The sequence below is a fragment of the Cygnus olor genome, chromosome 3 (assembly GCF_009769625.2).
Source record: "Cygnus olor isolate bCygOlo1 chromosome 3, bCygOlo1.pri.v2, whole genome shotgun sequence".
In the NCBI taxonomy this organism is placed as follows: domain Eukaryota; kingdom Metazoa; phylum Chordata; class Aves; order Anseriformes; family Anatidae; genus Cygnus; species Cygnus olor.
In genome coordinates, this window is record NC_049171.1 from 113,213,013 (window position 1) to 113,238,067 (window position 25,055).

The following is a 25,055-nucleotide window of genomic DNA, read 5'->3' on the forward strand; positions in this document are numbered from 1 at the left end:
GGAAAAAAAAAGGGAAAATTAAAATAAAGAAAGATAAGTCAAGCACTTCCTGTGCTGTTGTACCTAGCGTTACTCTGTCTGTGACTCACATCTCCATCGTCATTCTGTATTTCAACAGGAAATGCAGCACACACTTGGCCCTAACTCTGACTTACACTGTGCTTACAGGCAGAGACAGATGTAGGGAATGGAGGGCAAAGAAAAGCAGCTAATAAAATTCAGGAGGAATAAGACAGTCTGTGTCCAATAAGGCATGTTCATCTCTTCCTCAGCTCACAGCACGCTTTCTTCCGTGTACAGGAACAGGTAACAACCGAGAACATGCGTTTCCCTCAAAGTGTCGGACAAATGGGAACAACTTCACAACATACTGAAGAAATAATATACAGAAGAATCTGAACATGGCAAGAGTGAATATACATTCAGATGAGAAAAAAAAAGGATGACGGAAATGACGAACGTTCAAATAAGGGATGGAAAGACTCAACTTCGCAAGGGAAAATAATAAGAATTTAGGAAGGGAAAGAAATGAGAAATTAGGAATGCCAAAAAAAAAAAAAACAAAAAAAAACACTGAACAAAAGAACTGGAGGAGGAAGAGGAGTCTGGAGACCATCACATACAGGTGTGGCCATTAGCACTGTAGTGAACTAGTAAACAAGAAAGCTCTCTTGGCATACTGCAGCTCATTACAGACAGTATTTTGTACTTGTACCTTTCATGCAAAATTAGTTGATTCTTGGTCTCCGTTTTTTGAAAAACTCATGTATGTCAGCACTTTAGATACTGGAATAGCTTGTAAGCGTTGAAACATGGACTATTTGCTGTTTTTCCGTTGAGAATAGATTAGATTTCAAATTCCCCCACTTTGTTACCAAAAGCATTTCCATCAGCTGGAAACACTTTTCAATCCATCTTGCCAACATTTGACCTATGCTAGTTTCTTTTGGAAGGTGAAACCAGTCCAGATCAGGCATGGATAAGCAATTCTCCACTGAGAGCATGTCAAATAGACACACAGCCTTCTACGAGCCAGAACGCAGCAAATGTGTGTTTCTTGAGAACGGGCACTTACTCTGAGCTGTTCATATGGAAGCAAATAACAAGAACCCATGTCACTCGGCAGTTTCTCTTGTAGATGAGCCGAGGGAACACACATGCTATTCATTTTCTGAAATAATATTGGAGAGTGCTGTTTATATGCTGCCTATAGACCATCTAATTTAAAGAATGTAGCATATTAAAGTAATTGAAAAAGGCATTTGTTTCTGCAGCACAAAATGAAGAGTCTGATTATTAGACAAAATAATCGACGCACTGTTACACTATCCACATTTGCCTGAATACTGTGGTATAATAAGCTATTACATGATAAGAGAAGACTTCAGCTAATCTCATCCCAGAAGCGTTCACTCTCAGTCCTTCACTACTGTCAGTGACCACCCTGAAGTGCCGACCAGCTGCACGCTGATTTTTGAGTGAGCTCCCCCATTTCCATGTGAAATGGAAGACAGAGCAGCTTGTGGCACCTGATACCATACCAGTACTATCTTCAACACACTGCAGATGGAAGTATACCTAAGTCCTTCCTCGTGTTCTTCCCATCGTTCCCCTTCACCATCCACCCAGTTTTTTTTTCTTTTAAAATAGGTCATCACAAGTCCAGCTCTGATGCCTCTCTAATTTCCCAAACGATGTGCTGACTGACTTGGGGTTTGCAGGAAGGAAAGCTTCCCGCAGGCTGACTGCACCCAGCAGAGATTACAGATGCTTTGTGGCAGCAGGAGGAAGAAAATCAGAGCTGAAGTCATTATCCTTTCCAGTACCACCACACTCCATCCTCTGTGTAAACTCTCTGACAGCATCGCCCCCTTATCTTCTTCTAGAGTGTCATGTAAAATGAAAAGGTTAAACCTGATGGCTTTTGCAAGGCCTTTGGGTTAGATACCCACTTAAAAAAAAAAAAAAGGCACAAAAAACACAAAAAGCCTATATGCAGCAAAACGTTTTTAAAATCACAGAAACACGATGGCTCAAGAATCATAGAATCATAGAATATCCTGAGTTGGAAGGGACCCATAAGGATCATCAAGTCCAACTCCTGGCACCACACAGGTCTACCCAAAATTTTAGACCATGTGACTAAGTGCACAGTCCAATCGCTTTTTAAATGCAGACAGGCTTGGTGCAGTGACTACTTCACTGGGGAGCCTGTTCCAGTGTGCGACCACCCTCCCAGTGAAGAACCTCTTCCTGATGTCCAGCCTAAACTTCCCCTGCCTCAGCTTGACACTATTCCCATGGGTCCTATCACTGGTGACTAAAGAGAACAGATCAGTGCCTGCCCCTCCACTCCCCCTCGTGAGGAAGCTGTAGACTGCAATGAGGTCCCCCCTCAGCCTCCTCTTCTCCAGGCTGAACAGGCCAAGTGACCTCAGCCGCTCCTCATACGTCTTCCCCTCTAGGCCCTTCACCATCTTCATCGCCCTCCTCTGGACACTCTCCAACAGTTTTACATCCTTTTTGTACTGTGGTCCCCAGAACTGCAAACAGTACTCGAGGTGAGGCCGTACCAGTGCAGAGTAGAGGACTCAAGGACAAAATTTGCTATCTGAGCTGAATTAAAGTCTAATATTGCTCCCCAGAGAAACTTTTGATATTTTGCTTCTCAAACTAACTATTGCAAGCCATCTTTACAAACAAAATTTTCTTCCAGTGTCCAACAACATGCTTCCAGTGCAAATCCATACACTTGGAAATGCCACACACTTTTACTTTGTTCTTTATACAAAAATATAGGGGTATTAGAACAAACAGGTGAATGTTCTCAGCTTCAATCGGGTCAAGATTTCCCTATTTTCTCTCTTTAGCATCTCCCTGTTCAATGCTCTTTCCCTCTTTCACATACCCACATTTCCTTTTCTTCTTCAAACGGAGGATACCTGGACACTCAGGCAGACAGAAGTGCAGACGTACCGCTGTGAAACCCTCTAAGAAGCCTGATGTGAGTGAGACTCGCTGGGATCACAGGCTACTACTCAATTTCACTCATAGTAAGAGCCAAAGGTAAAGCTTCATGTGAAAGGAAAGCGTTACTAAATACTCCGCTTCCAGTGCTACATGCCAGCAAATATCCCCTGATGATGGATTGCCTCGCATGCTCCCTCCGTGTGCAGTCACCCATGGCGCACCCGTGGCTTGTTACCCCAGGCTGGAGCCTACTGAACGGAGCAACTTTTGGAGCGGTTCAAATGTCCTCACAAAACAGCAGCTTTCAGTCTTTTACAGTTAATCCAGAGGTACAGGGTCAAAATATATGAGCCTTGAGTTTGCATTAACACTGTAAATGATCAAAACAACTCATTAGCTGTGATTCATCCATTTGTGCTGAAACAAGGAAATGTCAGTACTGTCAGGAAAGGGAAAAGTTTATGATTAAGCTCTGGCTATATTCATTCCTCATAATCTCTGCTCAAAGACAGCATTCAAAAGCATTTTTAAGAGATTCAGCACTCGATTTTCCAGCCACCTCACTGAGATAGCATTGCACGGAATTCATACAAAAGAACGGTTATGTAGAAACACATACCTTTATATTCAATATTGTCATGTGAAATGGTTTTGCAATTAGCTTCATTTTAAGGCAGAAAAACACTTCAACAGCAAATGACAGAGGATAACGTGAATAAGCATAGAAAGCGAGTGTGCTTAAACAAATGCAGACATCAAGTCAAGGATCTCCTGCAATTCAATGGAAAGCTCATGTATAGTTCTCCGTTGTCTTAACTGAATACTTAATTACTGGCAGTCTTAACCTTTCTGCTGCACCAATTTTTGATCTGCACTCAACGAGAAACAGGGAAGCCACCCCGTTTGCCAGCATGTACAGAATAACTAAGCAATCCATATAACGAGAAAACCTCCAAACATGTCCTGTCCGTCAGTAAAGACCACTGAGGGAACCCTAAACCAAGGCATTTGAGTCTGTTTGACTTACTTTATGTTCATCTTTACTTGGTCAAGTCACAGCAAGGATAAAATAGGAAACCACGTAGGGCACAGTACAGAGAGACCATCTTCCTGTCTCATGAGAAAAGGCTCTCAAATTAGGAAAGAGCTCTTGAATTAATGCAATCTGAGTTAATAACAATAATAAGATATTATACCTCTGGGTATTCTGAACATGGAATTAAGTCACTTATTTAAAGTATCATGTAACAGCTCTAGAACCAACAGGCACAGACACTTTATTTTTTCTGATGTACCAACAAGTTTTGCATGTAGACCCCTAGTGCCTTACCATGTCATCACTGCAGAACAACAGCAGATACTTATCAGCTTAGTCTTAATTAATTTGCTCCCAAATGGGTTCCAAATTTAGAAGGAAAGAAATTGTAATTTTACCCTGGAAGACCACTTCACACAAATGGGACTGAGTGTTACCTGATTTGTATCTGTCCTCTCATCAAGGCTTACTACACGGGACCTTCAAGTAATTCTAAAAATATCCAGCTGCTATTGCATGTAAATATTGCATCCTTCTCTCTGGACAGGATCCTTCTGGGGGAAATAGCTAAGTTGCTCCAGGCTTTTTTTTTTTACGTCTCACACGGACATGCCTCAAACACTCCTATCAGTGTTCAATCAAATTTTAATCACCTATGTGGAAACATCCACAAGTTCAACCAAGTGGCCCTGCCTGCGTTCTGCTATTTTGGTGCTTTAATCGCGTTACTTCATGCAGCAGAACTAAGGTTGACATCAGTACTAAATCTCACAAAACATCAGTTTAACAGTAGTTTCCCCCTTAGGAAATATATTCCCTTGAGGACAGCTAACATAGGCTATATTAAAGTCCCCGTTTCAGCCTAAAATCTTCTCAAACAATAATGTTTTCAATGGCAGCATTATGATTGGTCTGAAGCACAGGAGTCTGAGAGGTTTATTTATATGTTAGCTCTTCTGTGTGTGTGTGTGTGCATGTGTTTTCAAAAACAAAAAAAAAGGAGTAAAAAAAAAGATACAAAAATCTGATATTAATTCAACAGTACTGGCTTTGGAACAAAAGCATGATAACAATTACCATTGTGCTGGAGATGTACAATCCTTATCGTTTTCCTTCATCTCTTCAAAATGTTTTACTAAGGAAATGGTCAAAGCTGTAATACAAAGACAAGTGTCCAGCAAATAAACATCTAAAAATAGGTTTCACAATAGTATCCAGTGATTCAGCACGTCAGGAGCTTACACAGACTTTACAAGTACCGAAGCTTATCATGTTGCAACAAATTCCACTAAATCATTTTTTTAGAACCCTAATTGCTGCTTTCAGAGTGGCCAAATTAAGGCACCACAGCAATAACTCTCTAAAAGGAACCCAGATACCTTCCCTATGTGGTCTAACTGTTAACTGATTAATGAAAGTTTCTTCTGGAGTTGAGGGAGCAGAAATCTCGCTCTTGCATGATATAGTTTCTACGGAAGCAGGGGATGGTGCAAGGATCTGGTAGGGATGCACGTGGATGCAGACTGGGGTCAAACTCTACAAGAGACAACAGGCACAGGCAGCCACCTGCAAAGGTTTGCTTGCTTCCTACAACATCTTTAGAGAGCTGTGAGAAGAGGAGGAAGCGGAAGTGTGCAGTTCCATGGAGAACTCTGCCCAAGTCTCCCCATTGCTCTTGCCTATTCTTTCAGTTTGTCCATCAAGAACATGCCACCGCGTCCCTCTCCAACGGTGAGCCTGCCCCATCAGCTGAAGCGTTTTGTGAACGTGTCCCCATGCAGCACCTCAACGCTCTGCATTCCCACCTCTGCATTTTCAGCCAATTTACAAAGGGAAGGCTTGGCTCTTGCTAACCTCTCTCCTTGTCCCCCAAAGCCCTGTCAAAAGGATTTCTGCATGCTAAAAGTCTGCACAGAGAACTGCAAGTCTTTACGGTTCTCCCATGGCTATCCCTGGAAGGCACGATGCATTACTGCCCTTTGTTTCACCTAGACCACTTGCCTTTGGGGAGCAGGACTCAGAAGGGCAGGGAAGAGGTTTCAAATGAAAGCAAACAGATTACACTCCTTTTTGGCTGAAAACAGGAAAGTCTGCAGTCCTACTGCTACAGACAAGTGGCCCACAAATCCTCCCTTGCTCTGCCCCAGGAGATGCTCTTCCAAAGAGCCAGCGTGTACTTGCTGACCCAGGGTAATAAAGACACTTCTTGCAGGCTGGCCCGTGTCACAGCTTTACATAGCCTGTTGGGCCTTCAGCTGCCCTTCCCTCACCTGGGTGAACATAACTCTCACTAAATTAATTTTCTCGGAGAGAGAAAAGAGAGAATCAATATTTATTCCAGGATAAAAATGCTTTTCGCTAAAAGAACTCAGCAGTCAAGAAAAATGAGGAGCAATCATTTTGTTCCCATGACAAAGAAAAGCTTCCTTGCCAGTAGACACTGTATATTGACAATAACCTGTAAGCATAGTAGCACGCATAGTAATAAGATGGTATTGTGCTGCAGCGGATTTCTATCTTGCAGACACTATTTTTTCACTTCAAACTGATTTTTTAAAAATCAAACTATTGTATTTTCCATTAAATAGCAACATTAAAATTGTCACAATTAACAAGCACCGTATTTTTTTCCCATATCATCAGCTTTACCTAATGTGTCCTAATTTAAATACTGAAGTCATAAATAATGACAAAGAAATCCCCAACCAACTGAAGACACACAGAACAGAAAATCTGTGGTGCTCTTTTTTTCTTTTTTTCCTTTTTTTTTTTTTTAAGGAAACAAGTATTTTTATTTTATTTCATTGCAATTAATTTGGCATCCAATCTACCACCAAAAATGTCACACCAGATTAACTTTACTGTATAGTCTTTTTATTAACCATGGCAGGTCAAATAATTAAAAACTGAAGGTGTCTTGGTAATGAGACTTAAGGGGGGACACTAATTTACAATGACATAGGTACCTCCTTTCTGTATTACCTCACATACTTGGTAAGAAATCCTTGAAGGGTCAAATTCTTATGTCACCTAGTAAGGAGTTTGATCGCTCCCTATCTGAACTGTATTCATTTTGCTTCTCATACAACTCCCAGTTTTCACCCTGTCACTTCCACTTGTCATTTAGTGGCTTGATTCTGTTTCAAAAGATGTTATAAGCCATGCTTGTCATCACCTGCTGCATTACATAGACCTCAGCGGTAACTAAGTCACAGGCCAAATAAAAACAGCTTTTGTTAGCCACCCACTGACTTCTACATGTATGAACAGTTCTGGACCTGCAGTTCATAAACCAGCATAAAATGGCATAGATCGATATTTAATCAATTAGAAATGTTTGAGTAAACACCAACTCTCCATTGCTTTCCACACATCTCAGAATATGGCTTAAATACTTGCAGCAGCAGTGTTTCCTCAAAGGCATCGATCGCATCCAGTTCTTTCAAATGGTCCTTAATCAAATACAATATAATCCCATATGTACCATTGCACCATGATGTAGTATGTTTCTTCTGGTTTGGATTTTGGGATTAATTCCAATTTTTATTTTCACTCTTATTTATTTATGTATTCAGAAAAATAGCACCAGTAAGAGCGGTCAGTGCAAATAAATGGCAACAGTGATGCACTGACTCACACTTCAATAAGATGAGACTGTGTGTAGGCTCATTGTATCCTCTAAGTACAAAGGTACTTTGGTACTTAGCCCAGTCTTGAAGGTGTAATCTGATGTTACAATTCTGGATCTTATAAAATGGTAATTAATATGGACTGGGAAGACAACGAGCAACAGCCTAAAACACAACCAGAAGAGGTTTGTGTTTTTTTTGTTTTGTTTTGTTTTGTTTTGTTTTGTTTTTTTTCCAGCTCAGGAAAAGCCCTGAGCTGAAAACAGGTAGAGATTAAGAGAAAACTTTAGAGCAGCATAATCTATGCCTCCTCTGTTCCTGCTCTTCCCTTCACACTCATTTACGGTCATTTGGGGACCTGCTACTTTTTTTTTTCTTCTTTTTCACACCATTCTAGAAACACAGCAATAGCCAGCTTCGTGCATGGAGAGGATGGCGTAAGCTCCTAGTACATTTCCCAGTCCCCAAACTCATTTAATATAAAACCCTCAAGTTGAGGACATAACAGATATTAAATTGATAAAAACATATGCTACACTTGATCTTTGCCAAAAGGTCAAGAAGCAAACACAAGTCAGCAGACTCGATGGTTCCTTGGTCTGACTCAGTGAGCGCACCGAGACTGAATCATCACAAGATTTTAACACCACAGTAGCAACAATTATGCAGCTTCATCACTCAGATTTATTTCAAGAAGCTGAAGACAGACTACAGACCCCAAATAACTCACTCCGAGATTTCAGAGAGCTCATGATTTTGCACACACTGTAGCTGTAGGGGCTGTGCTGTGCATTTTTTTTTTTTAACTGCTGTGGTTAAAACCTCTAGCACAGCAACTTGGGGAAGCTAACGATGCCATGTCAAGCCCCCCAAAATATTCCCATCTTGATCTGATTATTTCTTAAATGGCAACTAAAAAAAGAAAAACATACAATAACCTTCCCTCCAGCCTTCTGCTAAGCCCCCACCCCAAATATTTAAGCAACGTTCTGGTTTCGGAATCATTATGGGGTTATTTTAGAGCTTGTTCCCCATGGATTAGACAACAAGTCTTACAAATTTCATAGATAGATAGAAGAACTGGGGTTGGGGGAAGAAGGGACAGAAAGTGTATCAATTCTAAAAGTTGAGAGTTTTTAATAAATGACCCACTAATGACAGAACTACATTCTGAGGTGTATTTTCTCAAAACTTGCTGGATTCATTACAGTATCTCACATGCTTATTCAAAAAGTACATCTCAGCCTTGCCACAGCACGCTTTCACTCACTCTGTATCAAACTCTACAATAAATTAAGATGGGAAATGCCCCCCCAGTGAACACTAAGATAACACTGCCAAAGCTGCTGTGTGCTTGCTTTATGAAACCGCATTTTGAAAAACCATCCCTGTGCATGGAGACCAAAAATGTCTTCTGAAGTTGATGAGTAATAACGAAAGATGTTTGACTAACCCGCAACAAGACAACAATTTCTCAAAAATTACTTCCATTTTCAAGAACACTTTGTAAACAAGCTTGTAAAACTTTGTATTTTTGTAATGAGTTTGCATTCTCAATCATGAATTATAACCACTAATTGTTTGTAAGAACAGAACAGTAGGTCAGAAGTGAAAAACAAGGTACTGTCACAGCAGACATACCTAGCTAATACACTCACGTTGGCATTGCAAGCCGCACAAGGGAGCCAGCCAACAACAAGGTAATTGCTTTACTTTCAATATAGAATATTTAGTGAATCAGTATCAGCAAATCTACTGGATTTTAATGAGTTAAAATATCATAATAGCATACCTTTGTTCTTTAGGTTAATCACCTTTCCCTAAGGCTCCAAACAACGTTTAAGCTTGTGCTTAATTTGCTATTGAAGTCAACAGAACTTGCAGTGAATACTGGAAGCTAAACGTGTGCTTAATGAGATTTACTGAATCACAATGCATAAAAGCGATGTGAGCAGAATCAAAGCCCCAAGGCATTAGCACGTCCACCCCACCCTCCCCTAAAACTACAGGGCCTCTAAAACAAGAAGGAAAAACGTATTATTATGACGTGTCTGCTGTACATCTGAAATACTTGCACAGCAAACCAGCAGCAAATACACTTGCATTTTCCCTAAAATACCAACAGAAAGCCTTTGTGGCTCTCTATTTGGTATCGTTAGTTAAGCGATGCCCTTTGACATGAGACAAGTGTTGATTTGTCTCATGTTTCCCCCGAAAAGAAAAAGTAGTACAATTAAACTGTTTCCATCGGTGGGCAGGAGGAAACGGAGGGGCGACTTATCATGTATACTTAGTTATCTGTTTCTCTGTGAAAGAGAAGGAATGTAATCCAGTATTAGGGCCTTGCTTCATCCATCATTCAGGCAACTACGTAATCCTCCCAAATCTGCATACAAACATATGCCTTACACCAGAAGACACTCTTTCTCAGATTAAATTAAATTACCTGCACACCTTCAAAGCCCCTCTCACTACCAAAGACTACCATTTCTTCCTACTGCAGTGGAGTTTAGCTTAACAAATCATAACTCAATGATCGTTGAATGCAGCGTATATCATGTAAAACTGCTCTTCACTATTTTGTTTGATATTTAACTGGCTTTAGTGAACATTTAATTGAATTACAACTAATGTTTTCCTTGACAGTATTATATATATATATATAAGGATTTGAGTCCAAGAGAAAATTCAAACCTGACTTAGCAATATTTTAATTCTTTCTCTTCTAGCTTACACGGAGGATCTGGTTCTGACATTAACATTAAAGAGAAACTTTTTTTCTGTCCAGAAAAAATAACCGTGCATTGGAGATATTTTTAGCAATTTCTCTTAATAACCTACTACCACCAATTCTTTCTCAGAAAGCCTGTCAAAATCAGCACATCTGTTAAAGACAAAACCTTGCAAGTTTTAGTTCTGAACATAACAATTGTCACTTCAATATGGCAGTCATCGGTGTGCAAGGAGTTAACCTTTCCCACTCTTTTGAAAGGTTAAAAAAAAAAAAAAAAGGTAGAACAGCTGTCACTCAGGTGATGAATGCAAGCTGCCAGCCTTTTAAACAGCAGGTACAGCATTTGAGCTCTGAATTAATTAGTATTCGGAAAGCCTAAACACTGCTTGATAACTCCGCAAGATAATTTTTGTCCCTTTCTGCAAATTAATACTGCTATTAAGATGAGCAAGGACACAATGCGGATCGTAATTGTACTCATTAAACAAAGTTTCACAAATAACAAATCAAAGGTTCTAGCCAAGAATGCATCAAGTCAATAAAGCATTGCTGCAAAGAACATACAGGAATTCATCTTCACTTTTTCACTGCATTCACAGAAACACACACAATATGAATTCCCGTGTAAATGCATGAAATGCTTTCTGCAGATGAGCACAGGCTTTTCAAAAGTTCAAGTTTCTAAATGTTTAAATAGTGCCTTTGTCTCAAAAGCATTCAGGCTGCTTCCATACAAGAGCCCCTTTTAACACAACGCATGCAGACTGAAACTACAAGTTAACAACGCCCCTGTGATTCTACTTACAGCATCTTAAAAAACAAGGCCTCCACCAAATGCTGTTTCAGCACCGCATCGAAGTCTAAACAACCTGGCCTGAAAAAACGTCCTCCCGTATATATCATTCGATTTAAACGACGAGCATATTTTAAAAAGCACAAAAATGATTGATGTCAGAATTTAATGATGTTTAATAAGTGGCCATCTGTCAACAGTCAAGGGCTAAAAAAGAAGCACATTATTATTCCCCAAAAGATTAGAAATATTGATGCTAATTAAAAGGCACATTATCATTATCTCAAAGCGATGTCTAAACACTAATCAGACTTCAAGTCCAGCAAAGAGGGAGGGCAAGCCCTACGGAGAGGAGTGCTCCCCAAATGGGTCATTTGAGTTGATAATCTCTCAGCTGGTGTCGTGAAAACGCGCAGACTGAACTTGGCAAGTACCAGGTACCTCCTGACTGGGTGGGCAAGCCATTAAACCTTGACCTGGCGCATGAAAATCTTTTTTTTTTTTGACTCCTGTCTGTAGGAGAAATCCTTGATGCGTTTTTAAAAGGACTGCAAGAGAAGAGAAATATGCTAAGCGTGGCATTTGACTATTTATTTTTTCCAATGTTCCATACGCAGTATTTCAAAACAAAATAAAATTTGGCATCGCGGTGCCCAAACATATGATTAATTGCTCCACACTAAACTGCAAAGTACTGGGTATTTTTAGCTGAGAAACGGATTGATGTCACACACACGTGAGGGACTTGCACGGAAAAGTGTGGCTGAACCCCCCCCCCAAAGTAACAAAACCATGGACATGGTGTCTGTGAAGTACTGGTGACATTTTTTGACAATTCCCCTCTGAGGTCCAGGGCTGCTTCAGCCCCTCCTGCCCGTGCTGTGGAGGAAGAAGATACATAGAGGTAGGTGGTTCAGGCAGCTGCTAATGTTTGCCTGGAGCTCTGCCTTCGACATTAATAGTCAGTTTATTACCTTTTAAAATATGGTATTTATTGACATTTTCATAATTCATCTTGATCAGAATCTCTTTTAAGCAAACAGACCTCCACTAACCTCAAAATCCAAGCTTCATGTTTGAACAGAGGCAGCCAGCAGCGCACAACATGCTTTTTGTCTTACTATGCAAAACGCCAACAGACTCCAGGCGTTTATTGCTTGCAGAGAAGCAAAGTTATAGGACACTGGCAAATGTTTCCCTGCCCCTGGGATATGAGAGATGTGTAAGGAAGATATGCCTGCTCCCACCTCCCACGTTGTGGAAACCATATGTACGGTCCCAGATAGAGCAATGCTGGCTCTATGAGCCTTGAACTTCAGCGGAGCAACTTTATGAGGGTGCTTGAACGGTTTTGTGATGCCAGAGAAAAAGGGCAGCACGGAATACTCTGGTGGTGGAGATGAGCAAAGCACGGATAAACACGAAGTAAAATCTTCACGGGGAACAGCTGGGAAACACAGGGATGGGAGAATCACGTCCAAAGTATGGAAAAGTGGCAAACTGAATGCGTCACAGCTGCTGCAGCCACAAAGCAGAGCTGCCTGGGCAACCGGGGCCTGGGGCAGGAGTGCCCACACGTAATTAAGACCAGTCATTTTCTCCCACTGTATTTTTAACAGCAAACTTTTTCACCTGTAACTGCCATTATTAAATTACCATCTCCACAGCGCAAAGCCACCTCTAGTCTTCCTCCTCAGGTCAAGGAACCCATTCATCACCATCAAGTGAAGCATATTTCTATTTTTACTTCTTATTTTCAAGCCATCACTTCACACAGGTGTGACCTCTGATCCTGATTTTCCTTCCAACACTCCCTTGCCATGCTCTCAGCGTCCTCCGTTATCTCCTCCCTAAGAAATATTTAAAAACTTAGGAAAGATGTCCCTGGTTTTGATTACCCTACTACAGTCTAACTCCTTGATCTTCAGCATAAACACTTCAATCATTCTGGCATTTTCATTGACTCAAATTAAATGCAGAGCCAGTAATTATTTCACAGTCCCCTTGCCCTTTCATACGCAGGTCTTCTGCCTTACACAATGACAAAATATTACCTCCCAGATCCTTAAACGGCCCAGATACTTCAGATACGGTGTGGATATGAATCTGACATGAGGGAACTCTTAAGTAAACCTTGTGAGGCTTACCCAGTGCTAATTATTAGCAATCACAGTGCTTTTCTAGCGTTGAGCTCCAATGCTCAAACATGATGCGAGCCATATAACCACACAATTGTTGCACTGATTAACAGGTTCCTCAGGGTGATTACGAGCACTAGGTACAAGATCCCCTGTATTTCGCAGCCTGCTAAATGTAAATTCTGTGGAACGGATGCCAAAAGGGAAATTCACAGTACTATGGAAGTAAATTCTAGACAGGAGGTTTAGACAGACAAAGAGAAATGAAAAAATACCATCCGTATCCAGTTTTACTTCTGTTATTTACTTCCATGTTCTCTACATTTGCTTTAAACTATCACCAAATTCTTGATTCTTTGTGCTTCACAGATTTGCCTTCTGACTCTGTGCAACTGTTGTACATTGTATAGCTGTCAGAGCAGAAGTGGAATGCATTAAAAGCCGGGTAATTGTGAGCTGGGGCATATGGCACTAAGGAGAATGTAGGAGGTAGTGGGAAGAAGGGGGTTTTGTTTTGATTTTTTTCAGGAGTCCGGATATGACTAAAGCTTTTTCCGGTGGGCAAAGAAAATACCCCTTGTTTCTCTGTTTCTCCACAATTTGAAAAGTTGTTTGCCTATTTTTTTTTTTTTTGGAAGGGGGGAAGAAGAGAAGGAAGTTTAGCATTAATTCAAATTTACATGAATAATAAGAAACCTTCCTTCTAGTTTCTCTTCTTCTCCCCCAAGAACATACGTTCTTAAACAGCATACATTACAGTGAGCTTTTTGGAAAAAAAGCACAGAAACGGACTAGCTGCTGTGAAACACGTCAGACTTCATAGCTCACATGCATTGAAATGACCACCACAGTTCGCTCTTCTCAAAGGTATTGCTTCAAGCTGATTGCTGACTCAAGACAAGAACACAGCTCTGGTCTCAGTGAGTTTCTGAGTATTTTCTCTGCAGCTGCAGGGTATAGAGGGTTTTCTGTTTGTTTTGCTTTTTTTCCTCCTTTTTCATATGAAACCTCAGATTCTGAAGTACAGTTTGGCAGCACCAGGCTGAATTCGCTGCCAGCTTCCTAGGGCAGAGAATCTCTGATAACACAAAGCCCTGACTATCTTCTTGCCCAATAAATAATCAGAATTTTGCACCACAATCTTCCTTAAAATATGACTTTTTGTTTTCCTCTGTCGGTTGCAGCTAATCTCTTCTGCCAGCGAGGGTTCATCTGCAACAAGGCTGCCTGTGACACAGTCGGTTCCAGCGCATCCCTTCACAACCCCCCCACGCACAGCGCGGTTCACAGAGTGCACGGGCTGCAAAAAGGAGCGTGGAGACAGAGCCTCTCTTCTCTAATGGGATCAGAAAGGCTGCGCTTTCACAGGGAGGACGCTCGTCAAATGAGCGGATGGGAGAGACGGGAGGCACGCTGCCGGGGAAGTCCAGGCTTACGTATTACATTTTGGGTGCAGAAGCGGCACGCAGCGTTCCCGGTATTTGTATGCTTGAACACCCCTCCTGTCAGGTTGAGTTATCGGTTACGTGTTTATCGCTGTCACGCTGGAAAGCTGACCCAGGCGATGTTTGCTTCGGACTCAGCAATTTTAAACAGCTTTTTCCTCAACTTTAAAGGCTCGCACCGCGTAACTCACTCTCCTTTTTTCATCTTCTTCCCCGTCCCTGCCTCAATATTACACTTGTTCGCTATCCCCAAACATATCGGAAGAAAGCCCATGAGGCAGTAAAAAGTGGGAAAACATTCGTCAGGTGTGAAGTGTCAGAGGCTTTCCTTGGTTTCGCCAACAAAATAAAGGGAATAAATAATCTCAGTGACAGCTGTTTGCTCTGCCACTTGTTTTCAGAAGAAGGTAAGAGCCCCCTGCCTGCCCAAGTGCAGTTCTGGAGGAAGGAGGGGAACAGACCCCAGAGCACTCCCCTGCTCCCTGAAGCACCTGCACTGAGCTGTCTAGCATGCTGCCACTACACTGTGCGACTGTTTCCTTCCATTTTCCAAGAGAAAAGGCTTCATTTTCATCTCATCGACAAGAACATGCAAAGTGCACTTGAATTTGCTATGGGGACACTTGACACCTAGGGGCGCCATTTCTTCCAGTGATCGGGGATTTAAACGGGTTCCCACACTGCCCTCTGGGCTGCTCCGAAATCTTCCGTAAAGCCAAGAGCTTCACTTCAGGCAAGGACGGCAAGTGCTGTGCAGGCTGCTCTCGGTGGGAGCCCAGCTGCGGGTAACAGGTAGATTGCAAGGGCTGTGTAATCAGAAATTACAGGCATCCAGGCTCATCTTCTCAAACATTCAAGAAAAAGGGCATGCGTGTGTCTGTGTATGCATGCAGGCGCTGTCCCGTGGGGAAAGTGAGACCGTGCAACTGATGGTGCTTGGAAAAGGAGTTCCTTACGAAGCCCGTGCTTGGGTCAGTGTGGGGTGCAGCAGGACACAACTACGCACAGCGGCAACGTCTTAGCTCACACACTGCAGCACTTCAAATCCCTACAGATGTAGCATCCTGTATCATCTCAACAAATAAAAGTAGTTTAAAAATATTTAATTTTTATAACTTTTTAAGTAATTGTTATTTACGTTATGTTCTCTATAGCTATTTAATACTGCCATCAGTTGGGACACCTGAAGTATACCCTAACGTTCACCTAGGGCTTCCTGCTGTAATGCTGGTATTGCACGACCTCTGCGGGACATCTACACGTAAGTAAATACCATCACAGGCAATTCAAAAAAAAAAACAAAAAATAAAAATCATACCCACAACTTCTTATATACAAAGATCCTAAATGAACACATGGCGTTCATTAACACCGTGAATTAATGGGCACAGATTTCTCATCATGGACTCTACAAACCCTCAAATAATTGCAAGACAAATACTTTGCTTTTGTGAAATAAGAAATGAGAAACAAGAAATGAGAAAATTTTGTTTATTTCCCTTTTATGATGAAACATTCGAGCCCCCTTTTTTTATGAATATATCAATGCTTGTACAGAGCCCAGATGGGAAGAAGTATGGATTTATTTTGTGCTCCCTTTTATATGTTCATAGCAATATACATTTAGATGTATTGTATAATTGCTAACTAAATTTAAGATCCATTCATATGGGGAAAGCATGCTGAGGAACACCCAGATTCCTGAATGGATGTTTCTTGTTTGGGTCAAAGGAATTAGGCCACAGGCACTGTACACACCTTGTAATTTGGTGAGATCCTGAGGACTTAAAAAGAAAGTGAGGAAGAGAGGGAGGGAGAGAGGGAGGGAGGGAGGGAGGAAAAAGGCACCTGAACAGATTTTTCCCAAAATGGCTGGTCAATCAGCCCACTGTCAGCTGAACAACTCAGGAAAAAAAAATAAAAAGGAAGAAAGTTCACTGGCATTGTTTACTAGCTGTTGAAAAATAACATAAAATGAGCAACACAGCACAACTTCTGCTCTTGCCCATGTAGATAAGCCAGCACATACTATTATTTCAGGGACATGTTTACCTCTCCAAACAGTAACCTTGGTTCACCAAATGAATCAGTTCTATGTGCTTAGATCCCAGTAAATTCAGCTGAATTTAGACACACGTTCAACTTCTCTTTTTTTTAAAGCTGAATATGAAAGCAAAAACACCTCCTTACAGACACCTTACAAATGAACCTGATTTCCTGGAGATCCTAGAATATCTCCTGGAATAGCGCAATAAACAGAAAAATTGCTGAAATTCCACATAATGGTCAAAGACTTCACCTTTTCAAGGCCTCTGGTGATCTAGACAAGTCCTCCAGGACTACATGGTATGTACATAAATTAACATTTTGTTTAAATGTCAATCAACAAGATCTTTCAATTCAAACCCAGGTCAGCTGTATTTGCAGCTGTGAAAGCAGCGACACTCCTGACTTGCACTGGGGACAAGGACCAGGCAGAAACACCCTTCAACTTCCCAAACATCTCCCAAAAAGCATACGCTTGACTTTTTTTTTTTTTTTTTTTTTTTTTAATTTTATTCAAATAAAAGAGTGGTACATTACAATGATTGGGCATAACCTCCCCAGTCCCTTCCTCCATCCCTTTCTAACTCAAAACATCGGAGGTTAAAATCCCAAGCCACCAACTCTGGACAGGAATTGATGCAATTTTCTTACATTTTTCCGTATTGCCAGTCATCATTGTCATATTTTACTTTACATCTTGTTTTACTGGGCAGCAACATTGCGCAAACTCTGCAAGAAAAACACAGAAGGAAAAATAGTGGCATAAAACTTCGATCGCCAGATCACCCAGAGCTCACTAAGGATTCTGTTGGACCGCCATCTTCCAGCCATGAAGTTTGCAGAAGGGTTGCATCTCGCCACTCTGCCAGTGCAGTGTGAGCCTCAAAGCCAGCCAGATAAAACCATACAATTTCTTCAGCTCAGCACCACTCGTCAGAGTTAGTCTGTGTGCCCTTCTCTGAAAAAGGCTATAGTGAAAATTTCACTATAGAAATACGGGCCGAAACATGCTGTGATGGCACACTTTGGAGGGAGCTGGGAAAAGGCACTGGGGCAAATCAGTAAGAAATAAAAACCTCTCACAAAACCAAATAAATATCCTGGGTCTTCTCTTTAATTGTGGATCAAAATCTTATGTAGCTTTCTTTAACGAGGTTCATTTCTTTCAGTATGAAGCAAACATTCCTAAAACAGCTTGAATTTGCTAAATATACGAGGAACAGCAAAGAACATCCACAAAAGCATTCTCTCTCTTTGCCATGTAAAAATATAGGATCAAATTGCAGGTGATAAACAGTGAAAAATAACAGAAGCTAGCCTACTTCACTGCAAGTGAACAAGTTATGCACATAATCCCCTTTCTAGCTATTCCTAGCACACTATACATGCATTTTAAACTGTGTCACACATGACAGTTCTTCTAATACCTTTAATTAAAACACTACCAGAAGTTATAATGAAAAAGGATTACTTTTTGAAATACCCTAAAGCCTCGAGCTCTTGTTATTTTACATTCTGGTAAAAAGGAAATGAACAATGAAGCCACATTTTGGGTTTAAGATAATCGTAAGATTTTAAGTTAAAGGGCAGGAAAGGGGCTTCATTTTTAAATTTGCTTTTAACAGATACAAGTCTTACATTCTGTTAATATTACAAGGAGTCTCATTTAAAATTTCACCCATTTAAACTCTCCCAACATTTGTTCACAAGCTGCATCTTCCCTCTGCCCCAATATAAATGACAAATACAGGCTCCCGCTGACTGAAAGGAAGCCAGTTAATAATTGGCTTTATTGTCATTACTGGCTGTCTCGTAACACCCTCTGGATTTTGCTCTGAATGCAAAGTTCTTTGTGTCATCCCAGTTTTCACAGTGCTTAGCACACTGCCACGTGACCCCTTAAAAAAAATAAAAAGAAGGAAAAGGAGGAGGAAAAAATAAAAAGGTATTTGCTGTTTGCAAACACTCCCACTCCCCTCTGACAAAGCCATTTTATCTCCTCCATTTTACAGCTGGGACATGGGGGCACAGCAAGACAAAGGTCAACGGCCTCCAAGATCCTTGCACACATGCAAAAAGCCAGCAGGTCCAGTGTTCAGCACTTTCATGGGGTTCAGAGCATCGCTCCCCAGATTTTGGGGCAGCTGTAAGAACTGTGAGCTGCCCAGGCCTCTGTCCATATTAAAACCAGGAACTGGGACAAGGGCAAGGCTGCCTGCGTTGGGTGACCTCTGGGGGTGATGGCAATGGTGCTGTGCAACGAGACAAGGAACGGGCTCATCTCTTCTCCTCCAGAGGACTCCCACCACACCCATCTCGCAATTCCTGCAACAAAACAAAGCAGGTAGCTCCCTCCTGACACAAGCCCAGTCCCTAGAGCTGTATCGCCTCCTGCAACCAAAATCTTTTGGGCTCTACAGTCACGTCATAGAAAACTGAATGATGATGTTCATATACAAAGACTTGAGCACAAGTGTGCAAATGGTTTTAACGCTCTGTCCTTCTTTTAATGCATAGCTTCTGTGTGTCATATCTGGGTTTGTGAGGTTGGGAAAGGAGTTTGAAATTGCTTTGTTTTTTTTGTTTAAATATAAACTAGTTGCCTGGATTATTATTTTTAATGTAACCTGGAAAGCCAAACTGAAATCCCATCACGGAGTAGTATGTTGATGCTGATAAGCGTATCAACCATTCCAGAAGATCCATTTATCAAAAATCTGGTACCTAAACTGCTGAAGAGAACGACAGAGGTAGCAGATTATCTTCTGTGACAACGGGATGATAACATGTATCTTCTGCTACTGTATTTCATAAAGTATTTGCTAACAGCAGAGAAAAATCCCAAGTTCAATTCCAGGCTCTTGATTAGGGTGCTGCACTTATTACAGATCCTTTTCATCCAGCTCCATTTCTCCTGCAGCACACAGCTCTCAACTTTTAACACCTCTGCTGAGCATGAGACAATAGTGGTTTCCAGTGCCTTGTAACTTTGAAGAATTTAAGTAGATGGTTTACAAGGAAAATCAAAAAGCATAACCCCTTCGGAATTCTCAAATCCTTGCTCAAAGCACTGGAGCTCTGCCCTTCCCCCCCCACTTAGGAGCTCTGCTTCCTAATAAAACAAAATTTTTGGAGGATTTTTGGAGGGGGGACAAAACAGCATTCTTCCTTATTCTTGGTCTCATAAATGGTTCAGCTGTTTTTAAATGAACTTTTAAGGGGGGAAAAAAAGCCATGCCAATGCACACAATGGATATAGAAATGCTACCTGTTCCACCCTCAATCGTTTACATTACTGGAGTTCTTGGAGACCCAAATTAACGCGCTGTTCCCCATAAGGAACTGCAAAACATCAAAGTCCCTGTTCTGAAAGGAATTTATGAATGTTAGTCTTAAAATCATACTCCAATAATACTGCCACGCAACTCCGATGAGAGCTTGAGTATGACTGTGCTGTACAGAGAACTATGGCCCACTTACAGAAACAAAACCTGATTTAATAGATTGCAATAAATTTGGGATCTAACCATAATACGATGTAAGACAGAATATAAATTGATTGTCACTGCCAACATATTTTGCCCGACTGCTCTGCCAGGTCACGTCGACCTGGGAAAGGAAGCATGCACACGCGTGCAAGTCTGATTGCTGTATATGCACCTCTTCGAGAAAAAAATACCTACACAGGATTGATGGCTATGGACAGTATTTCTAATGGCCTTTTTAATTGGCACTATGATGATTAATTGGTGCCTTCACAGAACTCCAGGAGCTCTCATTACCAAACAGCATGATGTCCCGGCACACTGTGTGGGTGACCGTTACTACTAAATAGTCGCCAGATCATGAGTTGCAGATAAGATAAATTTCGTACAAGTCTACGAACCCCAGAAACTGAAGCCCACTACTGAGCCAACGAGAAAATTCTGTTCCTTCCTTAATATATTATTCCAGCAGTGCCCATATGCTCAAAGAGAACAGAAAAGGCCTTGTGAAAGATATTAAAAATAGGCTAGGTATGTAATAAAGACTAAATGCTCCATGCAGTATTTCCTGCCATTGCCAAAAGTTTTCATTTGCTCACGGCTGTAGTCAGGATACCGCAGTTATCCCCACTGACGGGAGCAGGAGCTAACCAGGCCAAGCCTGATTACCTCACGCCAACCATTGCTGGGGAAAGAACAGGCAGGAATTGGGTGAAAATATCTTTCCTACACCCAGCCACTGTTGCTGTTGCCTGAGACAAACACCTCAAATGCACTGCTTCTGTGGCGAGACCTCACAGCACCCAAAGGGGCCTACAGGAAAGCTGGGGAGGGACTCTTTGTCAGGGGGTGTAGTGACAGAACAAGGAGTAACAGCTTTGAACTTAAACAGAGGAGATAAATCTTTCACGAATCATAGAATCATTAAGGTTGGAAAAGACCTCCAAGATCATCTGGTCCAACCAACCCCCTACCACCACCGTCACCCACCAAACCATGTCCCTAAGCACCACGTCCAACCTTTCCTTAAACACCCCCAGGGACGGTGACACCACCCTGGGCAACCCATCCCAATGCCTGACTGCTCTTTCTGAGAAGAAATGTCTCCTCATTTCCAACCTGAACCTCCCCTGGTGCAACTTGAGGCCATTCCCTCTAGTCTTATCACTAGTTACCTCTGAGAAGTGCCTGACCCCCAGCTCCCCACAACTTCTTTATTAGATTAGATATAAGGATTAGATATAATTAGATTTAAGGAATAAATTCTTCACTCAGAGGGTGGTGAGGCACTGGCACAGGCTGCCCAGAGGAGCTGTGGATGCTCCATCCCCTAAGTGTTCAGGGCCAGGCTGGATGGGGCTTTAGGCAGCCTGGTGTTGAGGAACATGTCCCTGCCCATGGCAGGGGGGTGCAATTAGGCGGCTTTAAAGCCCCTTCCAACCCAAACCATTCCATGATTCTGTGAGTCTTTCACACAAGTGAAATTATTCTGGGGGGCGAGGAGCAGCGTGGCTGGCCCCACCCTTAACTGGTACAAGCCCACGGGGAAGCGGCACATGGGGTCGAGCAGCAGACAACACGAAGGCCGGGAAGGGCTCAGCTTTCGCTGCAGCGTCCATTTGGGGGCCCTGAACAACAGGGGCAGTTCCCCCCCGCCCAGCCTCCAGGACTAACCCCTCCCCAGGGCCGACCCCGAGCCCTGTCAGGACTGAGGGGGGAGGTGGGCAGGGCGCGCTGCGGCAGCTGGCCCCGACCGGCCCCAACCGGTTCAGACCGGCCCCACACAGCCGCTGCGCGCCAAAACGAGCGTGGGGGCGGGGCTTGGCGCCGCCGCGCGGCTCCGTGTCACGGCTGTAAGGGCCGGGAGCGGCACGCGCCGTGACGAGGGGACGGGTTGTACGGGAGGAGGGCGGGCAGCCCTCCTCAGCGCGGCCGCAGCCAGTGCGCGGAGCCCCCGGCTGAGGAGAGGGGGGCCCCCTCGTTGTGCCGGGGCCGCGGTGCGCCTCCTGCAGCCGCCGTTGCTGTCCGGTACCGCAGCGGGTGGCTGAAAGCCTGCTAATCGGCTGTAAAATGGGTGGAAAAGCCCCTGGCTCCGAGGTGTTTCCAGCCGGTGACGGCGCCACCACAAGAATGCTTCAGGATGCCATTTTGTGAAGTTGCCGAGTAACTTCTGGTGCCTGTGTACTGGTTTGGGCTTTTTCACATGTACATAACATAGAGGGCTAATGACCTTGAGTACGTTCGCAAATTTAATGGACGAAACCACAAGAAGTCCATGAGTGTACCCACTACGCTCTGAAGAAACATTTAGCCGTTTTACAACGTGCTGTAAATAATCTTGGATAACATTAACACCATCTTAAATGCTATGAATGATGCAGGATTTTGTTGCGCGCTGACGAAGAACTCAGATTCTCATTAGAATTATACAAAATCTTCTTATACAAACCTGTCAGCCTCAATCCATTAAAAATAATAAAGGTATGTTCAAAATCAGGGACCAAAACAAATTTTGTTTAGACATACCAGCTTCAATTTACTATGCTGTTAACTGGATAGCACCGATGCGCTTCACACTTTGCGTTGACAGCATGGCCTGTCAGGACACTGGACTCCGTTTACATCACATTGCCAAACGCTGTCCCCGCAGTAACTCAGATTCACCCCCAAATTAACCACTAGGGTGCTTACCACCAGCGAGCTGCCATGCCAGAGCATCGTCCCAATGGGGTGTGCTGGCTGTTCTTGGTTCCTACCTCTGCTCTGCGAAAAGCTCTCCACAGAAGGGAGCAGCAATAACGACTGCTTGCAGACCAGCATGGGAGAGAAGCCGAGACGCCATTCCTTTCCTTCAGCATCTCTTGCCCAACTAACCGTTTTTTTGTTACCTTCCTTCCTTTTTCCCACTCCAGAAAAATTGAGACATCGCTAGATCTAAAAAGGATCTTAGCCTAAGTGGAAGAAGTCAGGGGTTAGATATGATGACCAGCGAAATAAAAGCCCTGTGAGGAGATGGGAGTGGTCTCCAAGACTAAGCTTCTTCGATAAAGAAGTTATGCTTCTGATGAGGACAGTGCTCAGGACTGTGTTTCCTGAGCTGAGCACGTTAGGCTGGAAGGCAGCCAGGAACTGGTCCCACATCTGCTGCACCTCCAGAGGGGCAAAGCCCTCGTAGGGCAGTAGGCCGCACGCCCCAAGTACCCAGGGGCACACAGTTTCGTACGGGACAGTTTGGGGTGCTGTTTGCAGTTGAGAAATTATTCATCTTTTTGTTGGGAAACAAACTATTTTTCTGAAAAATAGACCTACTCAAGAGCATCTCCAGCTGATTTCCACCAAACAATATATTGCAGTAATGTACTTTTCCATCTCATTTTGTGACTATATAAAGGCAATATCAAGAAAAAACAAACCAACCAGTCAGGTTGCAGTCAGGAAATCATCCTTTTTAGCCATGCCACTAACGCTAGAGTAAACTGACTTTGTGTTTTTGAGGGTTTTATGAACCAGTTTTAAATACACTCAGATCATTAAGAATTAGTTTAACTTAAACTCCTCTGGGAAAGAAACTAGTGTACAACAATCTTACTTTAAATACACAGGAATTGCTAAAAGTTGCATCGTACACTATCACTAACCTGCATTAGCTTTCAGCACCAAAGTAAATTTAAGTTTCACTGAGGAGATGAAGATGCCATTCAGAAACGGATGTTCAAGTGTCATGAAAAGCAACTGCCTTACTGAACAAATGAACTTCTTTACAGCATTAACAAAAGTACAGACAGGTTAAATAACAGATGCACTGTTCAATGTTTTTAGATGGTGTAAGTAACCATGTCTACAAATCATGAAATATTGCCGTCTTTCTGGAAATTGATATTAATCTCCTCGGAACACGTGCCCCTACACTCAGGACGCACTGCAAGGTTGCCCACAAGAAATTCGTACATTGGAAAAAGAAGAAAAAGAAAGAACTGACATACATGACACGTTCATAAGAATAATTGAGCTGGTGAAGCACAAGTCCCGGCTTTTTCCTGGGAGTATTGCGTTTTACAGAAAAAAGAGAGAGGAAAAAAAAGTGTTTCCATTTAGCAGTGATCTATATTTGCTAGATGTTTTCTAATTTTGAAAATGATTCTATTTAACAATTCAAAAAAAAAAAAAGATAATAGCACACTAACTTGTTAAACGAACCTTTGCTTCAAGTTTGATTTAATAAGGAGTTTGTAAAAATACTGCGATACAAATGAACTCAATATGTTCTCTTCCCTGGCCTCCAGTAGACAGAAAATTATATTTTCAAAATCCATTGACTTGAGTCAAATTGTCTTGCCTCTAGAATTTTTATGGTTTCAGACATTCCTGACATATGATTTTTTGCTACCCTCTTGTTAACTCTCTGGAATCATTAGCAGCATTTCAGTGTACAGGCGGAGAACACTAAATTAAAGCGTAGATTTCAGTTTTTAAGCCCCAGGGCAGAAGAGGTTGAGCACATCACAGAGAAAATGTATTTTACTTCCAGCTCGGATTGCCTGTGCTCTCATTACGTTACCTCAGCACCCCTTCAGCTTCTGTGTGAAGCAAAGGTATATTAAGCTCTGAAGGGAGCTCATTCTTCTGTCCTATAAGCTAAAGAAAGACATTTCTGGAGTGATGAGAACTGCTTGAGCTGGATGGAGAAGATACTTGAAAATGCCTCGTGGGGTTCCCGCTGTACAAGCCTAAGCATAATAGCAGTGAATTGGGGGTGTGGTGCACCAGAAATTTATAACT

The 25,055-nt window shown here is 42.3% G+C and overlaps 1 protein-coding gene, 2 long non-coding RNA genes and 1 other non-coding gene across 7 annotated transcripts in view; 1 reads left to right on the forward strand and 3 right to left on the reverse strand.

Moving 5' to 3' along the window:
- MACROD2 (mono-ADP ribosylhydrolase 2) overlaps positions 1 to 25,055 on the reverse strand; it is an 861,378-nt gene that overhangs the window by 459,014 nt on the left and 377,309 nt on the right. The window lies entirely within an intron of this gene.
- On the reverse strand, positions 8,014 to 8,203 carry LOC121068848. The gene has a single exon (XR_005819110.1). It is a non-coding gene; the product is annotated as a U2 spliceosomal RNA (small nuclear RNA).
- Positions 17,323 to 22,021, reverse strand: LOC121068138. Of its 2 annotated transcripts, none has more exons than XR_005818649.1 (3): positions 21,806 to 22,021; positions 20,060 to 20,157; positions 17,323 to 17,520 (listed from the first exon to the last, which is right to left on the reverse strand). It is a non-coding gene; the product is annotated as an uncharacterized LOC121068138 (long non-coding RNA). The 2 variants fall into 2 exon arrangements; XR_005818650.1 differs by lacking the exon at positions 17,323 to 17,520 and adding an exon at positions 17,557 to 19,523.
- LOC121068132 lies at positions 22,428 to 24,429 on the forward strand. The gene is made up of 2 exons (XR_005818643.1): positions 22,428 to 22,511; positions 23,189 to 24,429. It is a non-coding gene; the product is annotated as an uncharacterized LOC121068132 (long non-coding RNA).